Source organism: Anabrus simplex, chromosome X, assembly GCF_040414725.1.
Source record: "Anabrus simplex isolate iqAnaSimp1 chromosome X, ASM4041472v1, whole genome shotgun sequence".
In the NCBI taxonomy this organism is placed as follows: domain Eukaryota; kingdom Metazoa; phylum Arthropoda; class Insecta; order Orthoptera; family Tettigoniidae; genus Anabrus; species Anabrus simplex.
In genome coordinates this window covers 168,349,424-168,366,097 of record NC_090279.1, presented here as the reverse complement: position 1 = coordinate 168,366,097, position 16,674 = coordinate 168,349,424, and positions in this window count along the sequence as shown.

Below are 16,674 nucleotides of genomic sequence, written 5' to 3'. Positions count from 1 at the left end.
GCCGGAATTTAGTCCCGCAGGAGTTCTTTTTACGTGCCAGTAAATCTACCGACACGAGGCTGACGTATTTGAGCACCTTCAAATACCACCGGACTGAGCCAGGATCGAACCTGCCAAGTTGGGGCCAGAAGGCCAGCGCTTAACCGTCTGAGCCACTCAGCCCGGCGACTGATTAGTGTTAATAGAGGATGGTTGCCTAGTTGTACTTCCTCTTAAAACAATAATCACCATCATCACCACCATCCTCCAGGCAAATGCCGGGATGGTACCTGACTTAAGCCACGGCCGCTTCCTGCCCCGTTCCTTGTCCATCCCTTCCAATCTTCCCATCCCCCACAAGGCCCCTGTTCAGCATAGCAGGTGAGGCCGCCGGGCGAAGTGCTGGTCCTCCTTCCCAGGTGTAAACCCGACCCAAAGTGTCACGCTCCAGAACACTGCCCTGAGGCGGTAGAGGTGGGATCCCTCGCTGAGTTGGAGGGGAAAACCAACCCTGGAGGGTAAACAGATTAAGAAAGTAGAAAGGAATACCTTGCGCCGTTGTAATTTTATCAGCTGCTGTAGTTAGCCAATCAGATCGCTTCGCTGGTGAATTTGAGATGGGTTTTGCGAGGCGGTGTTGCTAAATCTGCACATGGCTTATGATCGGCTTGTGCATGCCGGAAGAAGAAATACACCTCTCCAGGGGAGGAACCCTAACAAGGACCTCCCTGCTGATAGGCTCGGCCCACAGCAAGCTCGCTAGGGTGTCATTGGCTGAATCCTGCGGTGTGTTAGTGTTTGATGCCTCAAGCAACTACACCGCCTCCTAAAGCCCATTTCAATTCACCCGTGTAGCGATCTGATTGGCTAACTTCAACAGCTGATAATATGACAACAGCATCAGATATCGATGTAATTGTTTAAAATTACACATCAGTATGACCAACCTTCTAACGCTCATATACCATATTGACGTTGTTTCCGACTAACATGTATATTGTCCCGCTGCAGGTCTTTCTAATGGACTCCCATGGGTGACCTGCGCGGCTGAGAGTGTGAAACCTCGTGTTGGCACGTAGCATATTCTTGTCGAATACTATCAAGAAATGTGCTCAAGGCTTAACTTCGCCATCCGAGGAACGCCTCACTCTCAACAGCATCGCATGTCTTCGCTCTATATGAAGATTGCGCAGAGGTTTGGAATAGAATCCAGGCTCAACCTCATGGCACGACAGCCCACATGAGCCGTGGCCTTCCAAACGGCCACTGCACAGCCCGAAGGCAAATCATGAAGCAACGTATGGTCGACACGACGAATCTTCTCGGCAGCTATTCTTCTCTTTCTAGATCGGGACCGCTATCTCACCGCCAGACAGCTCGCCAGTTGTTATCACTTCGGCTAAGTAGACCTCGATTCAGACCTCAGATCTTGATAGGAGCCCTGATCGGGTTGGGATTCGAACCCGCAGTCTCCGTGTAATAGGGAGGCACACTATTCCTAGACACAGGGCTGGCCTATGACTGTAGATCATTCTTTTCGATACAAATGGGTGAGTAATGGTCAGGTTTTTCCCCCTTAGGGACCAATGTTGGATGACGATGACGATCGGCTGGGGAAACAGGATAAGCCTATCGTAATCGTAGTAGCGATCAGGATGGAGTGAATCAAGGCACCAGTCTGACTACAACATCATCAAAAAACAATAAGATACCTTTCACTCACCCTAAGAGGAGGTGGTGCGGCGCGCATAGAAAGTTACTCCTACCTCTGACCAAGAATGACAATACTACTACTCATAATAGCTTTCATTCCGTACCCTGAAAAGTCAGAGGGTCCTCTTAATGGTTGACGCCCTGTCTTAGGCGGGAAGATGTGGTGATTTGAGATAAAACCACGGCAAAGCCTTGGCCACCATCAGCCGAAGCTACTCCGCTTGGTGTCTAACTAACTAACTTAATGATTTCGTGTGGCTATTTCTAGCAGAGTGCAGCCCTTGTAAGGCAGACCCTCCGATGAGGGTGGGCGGCATCTGCCATGTGTAAGTAACTGCGTGTTATTGTGGTAGAGGATAGTGTTAAGTGTGGTGTGTGAGTTGCAGCGATGTTGGAGACAGCACAAACACCCAGCCCCCGGGCCATTGGAATTAAACAATGAAGTTTAAAATCCCCGACCCCGCCGGGAATCGTACCCGGGACTCTCTGAACTGAAGGCCAGTACGCTGACCATTCAGCCAACGAACTCACTCACTCGAGAGGGTACGGCGGGCCTCTCAGAGCGTAACATTCTCTCTCAGACCAGGGATATTTGTGGTGCGGAGAAGGTGAGGGGGGTTTTGGTAGCCGTTGCCTGTAAAATGAACTGTTTTGGCATTTGCCTTATTGTAGGAGAACAGTAAACCACGGAGAACCATTTCCAGGACAGCCGACGATGGGACCAGTCCCTCTCCGTTTCCCGAATGTAGAGTGTCAATGCCAACCAAGACTAGCTGCAGGCTATGGTAGAGATGAGGGGGTTGGCGGCTGTGGTCTTTACTAGGATCTGTCCTGGCATTTGCTTTAGTGCAGGAGAATGGAAAACCAAGGAAAATCATTCCCAGGACAGTCGACCATGGGAACCAGACCCTCTCCATTTCCGAATGTAGAGTGGCAAGGCTAGCTCCTATACTAGGAACTATCCCGGCATTCGTCTTAGTGCAGGAGAGTGGAAAACCATTCCCAGGACAGTCGGTGATGGGACCAGCCTCTCTCCGTTTCCCGAATGTAGAGTGTCAATGCTAACCAAGGCTAGAAGCAGGCTATGGTAAAGACGAGGGGTTGGCGGCCGTGGCCTATACTAGGATCTGTCCTGGCATTTGCCTTATTGTAGGTGAACGGAAAAACCACTGAAAACCGTGCCAGGACAGCTGGCGGTGAGGACCAGCCCTTCACGTTTCGCGAATACAGAGATGCAGAGCCACAGTAGAGCCGTGGCCACCCTACCTCTCCTCGGTTGGTGGATCACATTGCAGAGCTACCGCCTGTACCGTGGTCACTTGTACTCTGTATCCATCTCTCTGACACCCTGAAGGGGTGGAGCGGGCCACCTACAGATTTACGCCCTCTCTCTGGCCAAGTTGTATAACAATGAAAACAGCAAACCTAATTAAAAATGAAATGCGATGGCATATAGCTCTTAGTACTGGGAGTGTCCGAGGACATGCTCGGCTCGCCAGGTGAAGGTCTTTTGATTTGACTCCCGTAGGCGACCTGCGCGTCGTGATGAGGATGAAATGATGATGGAGACAACACCTACACCCAGCCCCCGTGCCAGCGAAATCAACCAACTATGGTTAAAATTTACGACCGTGCCGGGAATCAAACCCGGGACACATAGGACCATAGGCCAGCACGCTAACCACTTTGCCATGGAGCCGGATACAGCAAGCATGTAAATGTATCTATCAGATAGATGTACAGTACGCCTTCAAACAAATAACCTCACTGGTTTTATTCCCGGTATGCATGATTGGGTCCGCCTCTGTGGTGTAGTGGTTAGTGTGATTAGCTGCCACCCCCGGAGGCCCGGGTTCGATTCCCGGCTCTGCCACGAAATTTGAAAAGTGGTACGAGGGCTGGAACGGGGTTCACTTAGCCTCGGGAGGTCAAATGAGTAGAGGCGAGTTCGATTCCCACCTCAGCCATCCTGGAAGTGGTTTTCCGTGGTTTCTCACTTCTCCTCCACGCAAATGCCGGTATGGTACCTAACTTAAGGCCACGGCCACTTCCTTCCCTCTTCCTTGTCTATCCCTTCCAATCTTCCCATTCCCCCGTGGGTGGGGGCGGTAGAATAACACCCACGGTATCCCCTGCCTGTCGTAAGAGGCGACAAAAAGGGGCCCCAGGGGCTCTGAACATTGGAGCGTGGGTTGGCGACCACGGGGTCCTGAGATGAGTCCTGGCATTGCTTCCACTTACTTGTGCCAGGCTCCTCACTTTAATCTATCCTATCAGACCTCACTTGGTCAACGCTTGTTCTTTTCAGACCCCGACGCTATTAGATTTGCGAGGGCTAGGGAGTCTTTCGTTATCACGCCCTTCGTGGCCCTTGTCTTCCTTTGGCCGATATCTTCATTTTTCGAAATGTCGGATCCCTTCCATTTTCCCCCCTGATTAGTGTTATATAGGGGATGGTTGCCTAGTTGTGCTTCCTCTTAAAACAATAATCACCACCACCACCAAATATAATGCAAGTATCGAATTTAATGAATTGTTGTTTCAGGTGACCCGGAGCTAGGGATGGGAGTATTCTATTCTATTCTATTCTATTCTATTCTATTCTATTCTATTCTATTCTATTCTATTCTATTCTATTCTATTCTATTCTATTGTAGTAGTACTTCCTAATATCTTCTTTTCCTCATTCCTATAGGCGCTTTTATTTTATGGTTTAATAATGAATCTTTTGTATACCCGTGGCTCCTAAAGGCAGCTTTCTTAGTTCACACAACAAGCACGAAGGCGTTCTCAATATAAACACACTCTTTGATCTTGCAGGCAGGAACATCACTCGGAAAGAAGCAAATAACAGTTACTGTTTGTGATCCAGAGTTATTGGAAAGAAGCACATCGTTTGTGCCATCGATCATTTGCCGTATATTTAAAAGAGAAGGTTATATTGAAATTGTACAGGTTGTTTAGGAAATAATGACACAAGATATGCTGTTCACGCTATCAACAGATCACACTTTCGGAGGCCAATATGATGATGATAGGTTTTAACTAACGCAATCGACTGAAGAGCGCAGCACTTACAATTTAAGATGAATAAATCTAGACTTTAGAAGATGTATGTATGTTGGGTAATCAGCCCGAGGCTGGTTTGATCCTCTGCAGCTCCGCCAACAGCTGTCATAAATAGCCTAGGCGTCACTGAAGAGGCGTACTAGGGAAACAAGGAGTGAGGTAGTTTCCCGTTGCTTTCCTCACCGAGCCAGCAGTTGCTCTTACATATCAGTCTGCCAAGCCCACTGAAATGTATGCACCAACCGACCCTATGAGCGATATTTTCACACCATTCATAACAGGGACTGGCTGCATTAGGAATGGTATTACTAGCAGCACTCATACCTCAGTCACTTTCATATTGTCAAAGCCAAGGATGAGACTGAGACAGGTCAATGAAAGTTACAAATTTGATATAGCCCATACCAGAAGACATAGTGCACTGTAAACACTACATCTCGCCAGCAAAGGAAGATAATGAACGGATATTCACTTGATTGTATATCTCATAAGAGAGAGAGAGAGCGTTCGTTTACAGGCATTCATTAAGTTCGATACATGCATAACATTCTCTTTCTTACAAATATTTGACTATTACTACACTAAATACTTTTTAAGACGACTCCCCCTGTGGGTGGGGGCGGTAGAATAACACCCACAGTATTCCCTGCCTGTCGTAAGAGGCGACTAAAAAGGGCCCCAGGGACTCTGAACTTTGGAGCGTGGGTTGGCGACCACGGGGTCCTTAGCTGAGTCCCGGCATTGCTTCCACTTACTTGTGCAAGGCTCCTCACTTTCATCTATCCTATCCGACAGCTCTTGGTCAACTCTTGTTCTTTTCCGACCCCGACGCTATTAGGTTTGCGAGGGCTAGGGAGTCTTTCATTTTCACGCCCTTCGTGGCCCTTGTCTTACTTTGGCCGATATCTTCATTTTTCGAAGTGTCGGATCCCTTCCATTTTTTCCCTCTGATTAGTGTTGTATAGAGGATGGTTGACTAGTTGTACTTCCTCTTAAAACAATAATCACCACCACCACTTTTAAGGCGACACTCCAGAGATAAAAATCGATATTTTGGTCATTTTTGATGAAATTTTTTAATGACTGAAATTGAAAAGATTGAGTTTCTTTTTTCTTGTCACTAAGTTATTCCGCTGCATTAAAACAATTTATCACTGTTATAATGTTTTCTTTGCCAATTGTAATTTTACACTTAAATACCATTTTCCTCCCATAATATTCTGCCAAATGGAACAAAATTTATATGGTATATGTATTAGGCTACAGCTATATTAAGAAACCTGGGTATGGAATTTTTGATTGCAGAATTATTTCAAGTAGTAGGGATTTTTAAGTCCAAATTTTTAGAACGTAAAAATTACACAGTCCGCCAACCTCGGGAGGTCAACTGAGTAGAGGTGGGTTCGATTGCCACCTCAGCCATCCTGGAAGTAGTTTTCCGTGGTTTCCCATTTCTCCTCCAGGTAAATGCCGGGATGATGCCTAACTTAAGGCCACGGCCGCTTCCTTCCCTCTTCCTTGTCTCTCCCTTCCAATCTTCCCATCCCTACGCAAGGCCCCTGTTCAGCATAGCAGGTGAGGCCGCCTGGGCGAGGTAGTGGTCATCCTCCCCAGTTGTATTCGCCGACCCGATGTCTGAAGCTCCAGGACACTTCCCCTTGAGGCGGTAGAGGTGGGATCCTTCGCTCAGTCCGAGGGAAAATCCGACCCTGGAGGGTAAACAGATTAAGAAAGAAAGAAAAATTACAGAAACTTTAGTAGGATAAATCTCCTTATATAAATTATGTACAGAAAAATCGATACGTATTGCACTTAAAAGAAGTATTATCTACCTAATTACGAATTTACATTAACATGTTAATTCAATTTCATGAAAGAATGGAATTAAAATGTTCAAAAAACTATTTTGGAAAACTATTAATTGTATATGAAAGAAATGCTCGTGATATCTCTACTTTTATGTTGGTGACATTCCCACAAAGTTTCGTGAAAATCTATGCATTTGGTAAACATATCTTTTTATCTCCGAAGTATCGTCTTGATTCGGAGCCCTTAGCTGAGTCCCGGCATTGCTTCCACTTACTTGTGCCAGGCTCCTCACTTTCATCTATCCTATCCGACCTCTCTTGGTCAACTCTTGTTCTTTTCCGACCCCCGACGCTATTAGGTTTGCGAGGGCTGGGGAGTCTTTAATTTTCACGCCCTTCGTGGCCCTTGTCTTTCTTTGACCGATATCTTCATTTTTCGAAGTGTCGGATCCCTTCCATTTTCTCCTCTGATTAGTGTTATATAGAGGATGGTTGCCTAGTTGTACTTCCTCTTAAAACAATAATCACCACCACCACCTGTCGTCTTGATTTGTCCTAGACATTAACAATGTGTAGGACAACAAGTATCTTCTTGCCTTCCTTAGCTTATTTAGTGCTTACTCACAAGCAGTAGTGGCGATTGGGAATTAAAAGTGCCAAATCAAACTAAACCCCCCGAAGGGCCAAGGCCTACCAAGCGAGCCGGGCTGCAGATTACGAGGTGTCGTGTGGTCAGCAAGACAGATCCTCTCGGTCGTTATTCTAAGCTTACTAGACCGGGGCCGCTATCTTGTTACTATCTCCGCTACCGCTACGTATACATCCGACCTTCGCATGCTGGTTTTCGCCGATCACGCCGCCACTGCTTCATTCACTCTTCCTGTTGCCTGCCTACTCTGTTCATCACGTGATCCTGACGTCATCTTCTTCTCCACGCACCGCCTCCTCTACCTGTGTGTGTGCTTGCGCTAACCTCTATTGGACACGTGATTATGACGTTTCTGGAATATGTTGGTTTTCAACTTCTCTATTCTTCTCGATGTTTCTGTACGATTATATAATCTCGCTCCACCGCTCAAAATATTGAGTCTGGCTTCGTTACGGAGTGGTGGAAGCAGCCATACTACTACTACGTTTCGATATTGTCATTTACCATCTGGACTGTTATTTTCTTCAGGTTATCCGGTGAGCAAGTTTTATCATAATGTTATTTGGACATTAAATTTTTCATTAGGCCATCTGCCCCACTTGAACTTTACTTTGGCCAGCTTATTACGGCATCAAATATATATATGCAAGACATTATTTCGACTAAAACCTTTCAAACACGAACTGTACTACGGACAATGAAATTTTGAAATCACAATATCTATTTCCTTGGACCATCGTTACCGTTTGGTATAATGTTTATTTAACACATTCTGCAGCGTAACTTCACCCGGCGAAGAGAATCCCTTTCCCCGTTCAATCCCTACTTCATTTTTATCCTTTTTCCTTCTTTTCACTTTTTTTTTCAGGTTGCTTCCTCTATATCGACTTATATTATTCTTCATTGTACCCTTTATACTTATTCATACGGTTTGATGTTTTATATTGTAAATGTGGCACATTTTCCTTGTCTTTCAAGGTTTCCTCTATATATTTCAGTCTAGCAAATTCTTGTCTGCGATTTACTAAACTTGTTGAAAAATGTTTACTATTTTTATTATCTGTTAAATATATATCCTGTTTGCTTTGTTAAATTCGAGATTTTCTTGTTCCTGTCACCTTCTTTTGGTCCTATTCCTTCTCACTGCGCAAATTCTGCTGTAAATTATTATTCTTATTATTATGATTATTATATCGTGCTGCTTTTTCTACCACGTATATGTTTGAGCTATCAACTAATATTGTATACTATTTTATCTCTGGTTCGTATGTACCTACGACGATAGCTGAGTGTATCTGTATTATTCCTGAACACCCTCACTACCACTATATTGATAATCGGGCCCCTCAGAACAGTAAGATAACAGCGCAATCTTACCTCACTATGATAGCAAACTTCTTCTCTCACCTCAATCTCACCGTCAGATAGCTCCTCAATTGTAACCACGTAGGCTGAGTGGACCTTGAACCAGCCCTCAGTTGCAGGTAAAAATCCCTGACCTGGCCGGGAATCGAAGCCGGGGCCCCGCGTAAGAGGCAGGCACGCTACTTCTACACAGCAGGAAATTAAAAGTGCGGGGGGGGGGGGGGTAGGGAGGGATGTACAGACAATGTAACAGTACTTGTGTATGTGGGATATAGCGGACCTTTGGGGCGGGGCTTGGGCGGCGGGGGGCTATATACGATCAAAACTGGAAAGGAGAGCTACAAAATGGTAAGTTTTTATGTTTTGTGAGCGAATTTCGATATAGAGGTAAAGGTTGACAGTTTACCAACTTAAGTGCGTTAATAATAACTTTTTGAAATTTTAATTCAGTACAATTCAATAAAACTTTCACTGCCGGGCTTATTGGCTCAGACTGTTGAGCAGTTGGCCTTCTGACCCCAACTTGGCAGGTAGGATCTTGGCTCAGCCCGGTGGTATTTGAAGGTGCTCAAATACGTCAGCCACGTGTTGGTAGATTTAATGGCACGTTAAAGAAATCCTGCGGAAATAAATTCCGGAACCTCGGCGTCTTCGAAAACCGTAAATATAGTTATTGGGACGTAAAGCCAATAACACTGTTAAAACTTTCACCAAACAAGCAATATTAAAAATTTATTACAACTAAATATAAGTATGGCGTGATTATACAATTTAAATCATTTAGTACTAGACTACACACTAAGAAACTAACAGACAGTAAAGAGACTGCTAGACTGCAAGCGGGTAAATCATACTTCAGTGTCCATGATCTAAAAAAAAAAAAAAAAAAAAAAACCCCTCATAAACCTCCTGCTTTTCATCCTCACAGCAAATGCAAAATCTCCACTACCTACCGCGGTGCTGTACAAATCGGTTTAGACGGGACAAATTACATTTTGTGCGTATTTCCATTAATAATTTTGTTCTTCTTCTTCTTGTAAACTGTTTACACTCCAGGGTCGGATTTTCCCTCGGACTCAGCGAGGGATCCCACCTCTACCGCCTCAAGGGCAGTGTCCTGGAGCTTCAGACTCTGGGTCGGGGGATACAACTGGGGAGGATGACCAGTACCTCGCCCAGGCGGCCTCACCTGCTATGCTGAATAGGGGCCTTGTGGGGGGATGGGAAGAGTGGAAGGGATAGACAAGGAAGTGGAAAACTACGGAAAACCACTTCCAGGATGGCTGAGGTGGGAATCGAACCCACCTCTACTCAGTTCGTGTCCTCCCATTAGTTCCGATTCCCACCAGTTCCGAATTCTTTCGCGAATTGGCTATCTGCCAATTACACTACTTGAGCGAGTCCCGTCAGTTCCGAACACTAACTGAGCGAGTTTCAGCTTAGTTTTCTATAACAAAATTGTATTAATTTGTTTATTACTGAAACAAATATGGTCCATTGTGAGCGCCAGTCGGGAGTGCGCGCCCTCTTTAATGAATTGGCTCCTTTAACAGAGGGGGGGAGGGCAACGCCATGGACCGGTAGTTCCCATAAGCAGCTTTCGCCTCGTCAGTATCTGTATCAGCATGCGGCTTCGTCAAAATAATCAGTTTTAAGTTATGTTTACGAAGTTCTTAAAATAGTATCAGCATGTCGCTTCGTCTTTGAACTGTTTTTTAAATCTTATTTACGAGTCACTTAGTAATCAGCAGGTAGCTTCGTCAAATTGATGTTTTAACTCAATTATTCTTCTCTTTACACTCTAATCAATATGTACAGCAAAAGAAACATTTCTTAAAAATACTGTTAAATCACCGGTCTCTTCAAACTGTTGAGTTGCTCTTTGGATTCTGTCATCCATTGCAACATATTTCCTTTTCCATTTTGTGGCTTGCAAATTCAACTGTACCCGCATAATTTTTTCGTCTGAATTTTGAGACTCCTTCAAATACAACACCAAGTCTCTTACACCGGGATGTGGTTTTCCGCATTTCAAATTCAGCTTATGGTTCCAACTCTGTACAGAGTTATTCGTTCTATGCCTCTTCCCATGGCAATTCCACATTTCAATCGGAATATGCATGTTTTGAAGCCATTGCTCGACAAAGTAATCAAAAAACTCGATTTTTTATTGTCCGGGACCGTGCTATGAATGTGTAGCCAACCCTCTTCTACTTTTTCTGGTTTGAGGAATACAAGTGCAGCACACTGCCTGATGGTGTTTCTGATTTTCTGGCTAGTTGTATACATACCCGAAAGTCCAATTTCTTGCACTTTTCTCCAAATACTTTGGCTTAAGTGGAAAAAACAACCTTGCACTTGGAATCTTGGAAATACTTCTATCTCTTTGATAGCTCCAACCTCAAAATCGATGTTTACTATTTCAGGTGACCATTCAGGTATTACATTACGGATTTTTTTTTTTTTGAAGAGGCGAACATAAGTGGCTTTGCTCTTGTTTGGAAGCAGTGCGAAAACAGCAAGCGTTACATTTATCTCCTCTTTGTTGCTTCCCATGTCTACATGAATGGTGTACACTTTGCTACTGATACTCTTAAATGTCCCGTCCATTAAGACGTGTTTTTGTTTTGTTTTAATATTTCTTTGCCTCTAGAGCTCGCAAATATCAGTAATCTGTCGCCTTCACAGACGTCAGCCAATAAGAAGTTTGTGCCATCAGGCATTGCCTACATAGAGTTTCTTCAGCTAAATATATTTCATCTCGATGCATTGGTTCTTTATGCACTCCTTGTGCTTCACTCCGCTGTCTGTGCAATGAACTCTTTAAACTTTGGAACTGAGGCATTCGAGTCACTAACTCGTATCCTGCTGATGCAAGTGTCCGAATTCTTCGTCGTATATCTGAAAGAAATACATGGCGTTAGAATGGTTCACTTTACCGCTTGTAATTATGTAATTCATTATTACAATATTGTTAATTTACAATAATTGTTAAATAATTAAGCATATCACACGAATCACATTAGATCCCTAAGCATGATGATATTATTCCTAAGCATATTAAATGAAGATAAATATTACATTATTTAATCATTCATGTTTTAATCTTAGCCTTATATTTACTATAATAATTTAAAGTGGCTCAAAAGTCCAAAAACCCTGTGTTCATTTTCTGTATTTGATTAATAAAATAGCTTGTAAAAAATAAATAAAGAGAAGCAATAAGAAAGTTATATGAATCACCCTTACCTGTGAGACTGAAGAGTTATTCTCCTCCCGAGCTCTTTTCCTGGCCATGGAAGCTGCTTTGAACACTTCAACGCTGTCCATATCAGGAACAAAATCATGGTCCACTTCTTTAATCATTTCCCAATTTTTTAAAACCACTTTTCCGGCACATGGTTTTGCAGCACAAATCAACACTTCGCTTGATTTGCTGTCGCGTTTCTTATAAAAATGGTAACCATTAAATATCAAAATTTGGTTTTCTTTAATGCTAGTTTTGAACTCCATGTTTATCTGCTCCACTCAAAGACACAAACACAAATTACTTGAAGATAGCCCTTAGGTACCTGGTGGTAAGGCCATTAACTCCTCAAGGTCGCCTCGTACTATTATCATCAGCCGGTCAAACCTCAGAACTGACAGCTGGGTTTTCCAGATAAATTCGGAACTAGTGGGACTCATTAGCTTATTTACTCAGGCATGAATACGCGATAGGAACTCATGGGACGTTTTTCCTAACCAATTTGTTTTCGGAACTCATGGGAATGGAACTCGTGGGACGGAACCACTCAGTTGACCTCCCGAGGCTGAGTGGATCCCGTTCCAGCCCTCGTACCACTTTTCAAATTTCGTGGCAGAGCCGGGAATCGAACCCGGGCCTCCGGGCGTGGCAGCTAATTACACTAACCACTACACCACAGAGGCGGACAATAATTTTATTAATAATTAAAAACAATAAAGGGAAGTAATGGCTGATAAGGCAATAGGGCATACACAAATTACTTTTTGATAATTCCTATAAGTCCTAGTTTCAGGTGGCTAAAATGGAATAAGGATATAATGTTTTCTCCACAAAGTGAGGGGGGGGGACTGCCCCCCCTCGCTCCCCCTTAATAACCGCTTCTGCTCACAAGTGTTAAGGAGTATCCTATCATTACAACATACATTATGACTGAATTGAATGAGTGGCTGACTGCATGAAATTGATAAATGGATGACTTTATGGTTGAATTGTGGTCGCGCATGAATAAATGAAATACTGACTGCCTAAATGAATTAATGAATTGATGAATGACTGAGTGCATGAATGATTGGATTGGATTCCAAGTCCACTCTCTCGGTCATGCATATGTATGGCCATTACGCCCTCATATTGATATAGGTGACTGAAACAACCTTTCTCTACAAAAACACTGTAAAATAAGTTGTTACTTTTGAAAACTAGGCTCCTAAATAATAATAATAATAATAATAATAATAATAATAATAATAATAATAATGTCCGCCTCTGTGGTAATAATAATAATAATAATTTCATGTGGCTATTTCTAGCCGGGTGCAGCACTTCTCAGGCACACCTCCAATGGAGGTGAACTGATGTACCATTTCAACCACACACCAGCTCTCCTGCCGTTCTTAAATTTCTGGCAGTACCGGTAATCGAACCCGGACCCCCCGACGACGGCCGCTAATGACACTAACCGTTACGCGACGGAGGTGGACGCCTCTGTGGTGTAGTGGTTAGTGTGATTAGCTGCCACACTCGGAGGCCCAGGTTCGATTCTCGACTCTGCCACGAAATTTGAAAAGTGGTACGAGGGCTGGAACGGGGTCCACTCAGCCTCCGGAGGTCAAATGAGTAGAGTGGGGTTCGATTCCCACCTCAGCCACCCTGGAAGTGGTTTTCCGTTGTTTCCCACTTCTCCTCCAGGCAAATGCCGGGATCGTACCTAACTTAAGACCACGGTCGTTTCCTTTCCTCTTCCCTGTATATCCCTTCCAATCTTCCCATCCCCACGCAAGGCCCCTGTTCAGCACAGCAGGTGAGGCCGACTGGGCGAGGTACTGGTCCTCCTTCTCAGTTGTATCCCCGACCCAAAGTCTCAAACTCCAGGACACTTCCATTGAGATGGTAAAGGTGTGATCCCTCGCTGAGTCCGAGGGAAAAACCAACCGTGGAGGGTAAACGGATAAGAAAGAAAGAAAGAAAATATAGAATAATAATCGTAACATGTGTAAGTTGGTATTAGACAACTCCTTAGCCCCAGGGGCTCTGAACTTTGGAGCGTGGGTTGGCGACCACGGGCCCATTAGCTGAGTCCTGGCATTGCTTCCACTTACTTGTGCCAGGCTCCTCACTTTCATCTATCCTATCCGACCTCCCTTGGTCTACTCTTGTTCTTTTCCGACCCAGACGCTGTTAGGTTTGCGAGGGCTAGGGATTCTTTCATTTTCACGCCCTTCGTGGCCCTTGTCTTCCTTTGGCCGATATCTTCATTTTTCGAAGAATCGGATCCCTTCCATTCTTTTCTCTCTGATTAGTGTTATATAGAGGATGGTTGCCTAGTTGTACTTCCTCTTAAAACAATAATTAACGGGCGAGTTGGCCGTGCGCGTAGAGGCGCGCGGTTGTGAGCTTGCATCCGGGAGATCGTGGGTTCGAGCCCCACGGTCGGCAGCCCTGAAGATGGTTTTCCGTGGTTTCCCATTTTCACACCAGGCAAATGCTGGGGTTGTACCTTAATTAAGGCCACGGCCGCTTCCTTCCAACTCCTAGGTCTTTCCTGTCCCATCGTCGCCATAAGACCTCTCTGTGTCGGTGCGACGTAAAGCAACTAGCAAAAAAAAAAAAAAAAAAAACAATAATCACCACCACCACCACCTTACGTACGAAAATACGGTGTTGCAATGATAACTGTCTCACCATGTGAACAGCTGAGATTCAAACTGGCGACTCATGCTTGCCAGGTCGAACAAGTGCAGGCTCCTTGCAAGGTCGAGACTATGCGCGCGCCTCTCACGCTGCAGGTGCTGTAGCGCAACTACAAACACTGTGGTTTTTTTTTTTTTTTTTTTTTTTTTTTTTTTTTTACGGGGGGCCCCCGAAGCCCGCTCCCCCCGCGTGACCAACGACTCAATCTACATGGCCTCCGACATGCTATTATTTCTAAGAAGAAGAAAGAGATAGCAGGGAGGAGTGGGAAGTGATACAAGGAGTATCTGCCGGTTTCCGAGTCAGACTCGCTACCACGGCAAGAGTTTGTGTTAGGTATATGGTGTTGAAGTATGGTATTGAAGGGTCAGGGAAAAACCACATAGGCAGAAAGAAGAAAGAGCCTACATGTAAAACCTGACATCTTTTGATAGCACATGCAAGGATGTGGGCTGGAAAAAGACCAGAGGTTGTGTTAGTTAGGAACAGGTAACATGCACAAAACATAAACCAATTCCTTGCCATTCCATCACCTGGGGATCAGTCCGTCTGGGCACTGCTGTGACTAGCACGGTCCTTGCCGGCTGCGGAGCCATGCGTCGAGTACCACTAGGGCCTGTCGCACGGCTCCACCTCCTTGGGGTACCTCGTACCCAGTCTCCGATCCCGGAGAATGAGGCCAAGCCCGCCGAGGCGGGGGCCTCCTGGAATGGGGTGGGTCATGGTGCCGGGCCTCCCTCCTCTCTGCCCGCGCCATGGCCCTGTAGACTGGGCAACTGCGGTGGGAGGCCGGGTGGCCCCCCGCGCAATTGGCGCACACCGGCGCCTCCTTGAGTGTTGCGCAGGCCGTGTAGTGGTGATCACCACCACAGCGGTTGCACTTCACTTGGAGTCCACAGCTAACTTGACGGTGGCCCCACCTCAGACAGCGGAAACACTGCAGGAGCTGCTGAGGGGGGGGACAAACACTGTGTGTTCGGTCTGGGTTTATATGCGAGACCCTGTATGATAAGTTAACGCACGTAACCTTCCATCCGTCAGTTGTTTCGACCACACTAGCTAGAATATAATGCATTAGAAAAAATGTCTTCTTTAAAAGACTACCAAACGGCTTTAAATAAGCAAGTATTCTACAAATACGCACGCACCTCTTAGACAGGCAATTATAGGCACAATAAAACCAATGGATTATTCTAAAGAAAGATCATAAACGGATTTATATCTTAGAAGCCTACGTTTCTGCACACAGGAATAAAATAGGCAAATTCTCATCCCTAGTCATTAATCATTGCTCCAGAGAAGTGCGATAGACTTCGGCAGACGGCACAATTCCAATCCTCACCGCTAGATGGGGCTTCATTCAATCCATTCCTGACCCAGTCAAATGACTGGAAGTAGGCTGTGGTTTTTCATATTTCATTGTAAAAATGTTTTTCAGAGTATAATGAGTCAGATGGGACAATCTCCAATAGGAGACGCTGTTTAAATAAGAATAAAAATATTGGAAAACGTTTATACTGCATTCGAACCAACTTGTAACAAGAACAAAATTCCCTATATAATGTTGAAAATCTAAAATATTATTATTCTGAATCTGTTTTAAACCCACAACACTGGAGAACAAGAGTCTAGCTACTGAGGGAGCAATAGTTTCGTGTTTTGCCACATAGCGCTGAAAGAAAATAACCGGAGCAGCAGTTCAAACAGTGCCGCTAGATGTCAGGCTATCCCTCAGTTCCTCAGCACGATTCCAGTTGGTATTACGAGAATAACTTACACAAAAGAGCAAATTCTTTTTCAGCTTTATGCAGTGGCGGCTCGTCTGGGAGGCGCTAAGGCGCGCGCCCCCCACGGGGTTCCATTAAAATGGGGAATTTTAATCTTAAATGTTAACAAGGGAAATATTTTACTATAAGATTATTATCAAGGGCGCGAGTTGAACTGTACCGCGGCCCGATACGCTGCTGGCCAAGGATCATGCTGGCCCAGCGCAGGAGGGCGCTCTCTCATAGCGGACCAAAAGCTCCGAGTCTCGCTTGACTGGCCTTGAGGGAGCCAATCAGAGGCACGGAAGAAATGTGCTGTTCTAACGGAGAATCCGGCGCGTTTCTGCCGCGGCCCATCGTTGCAGCCAACCTACCCGAAACATTGGT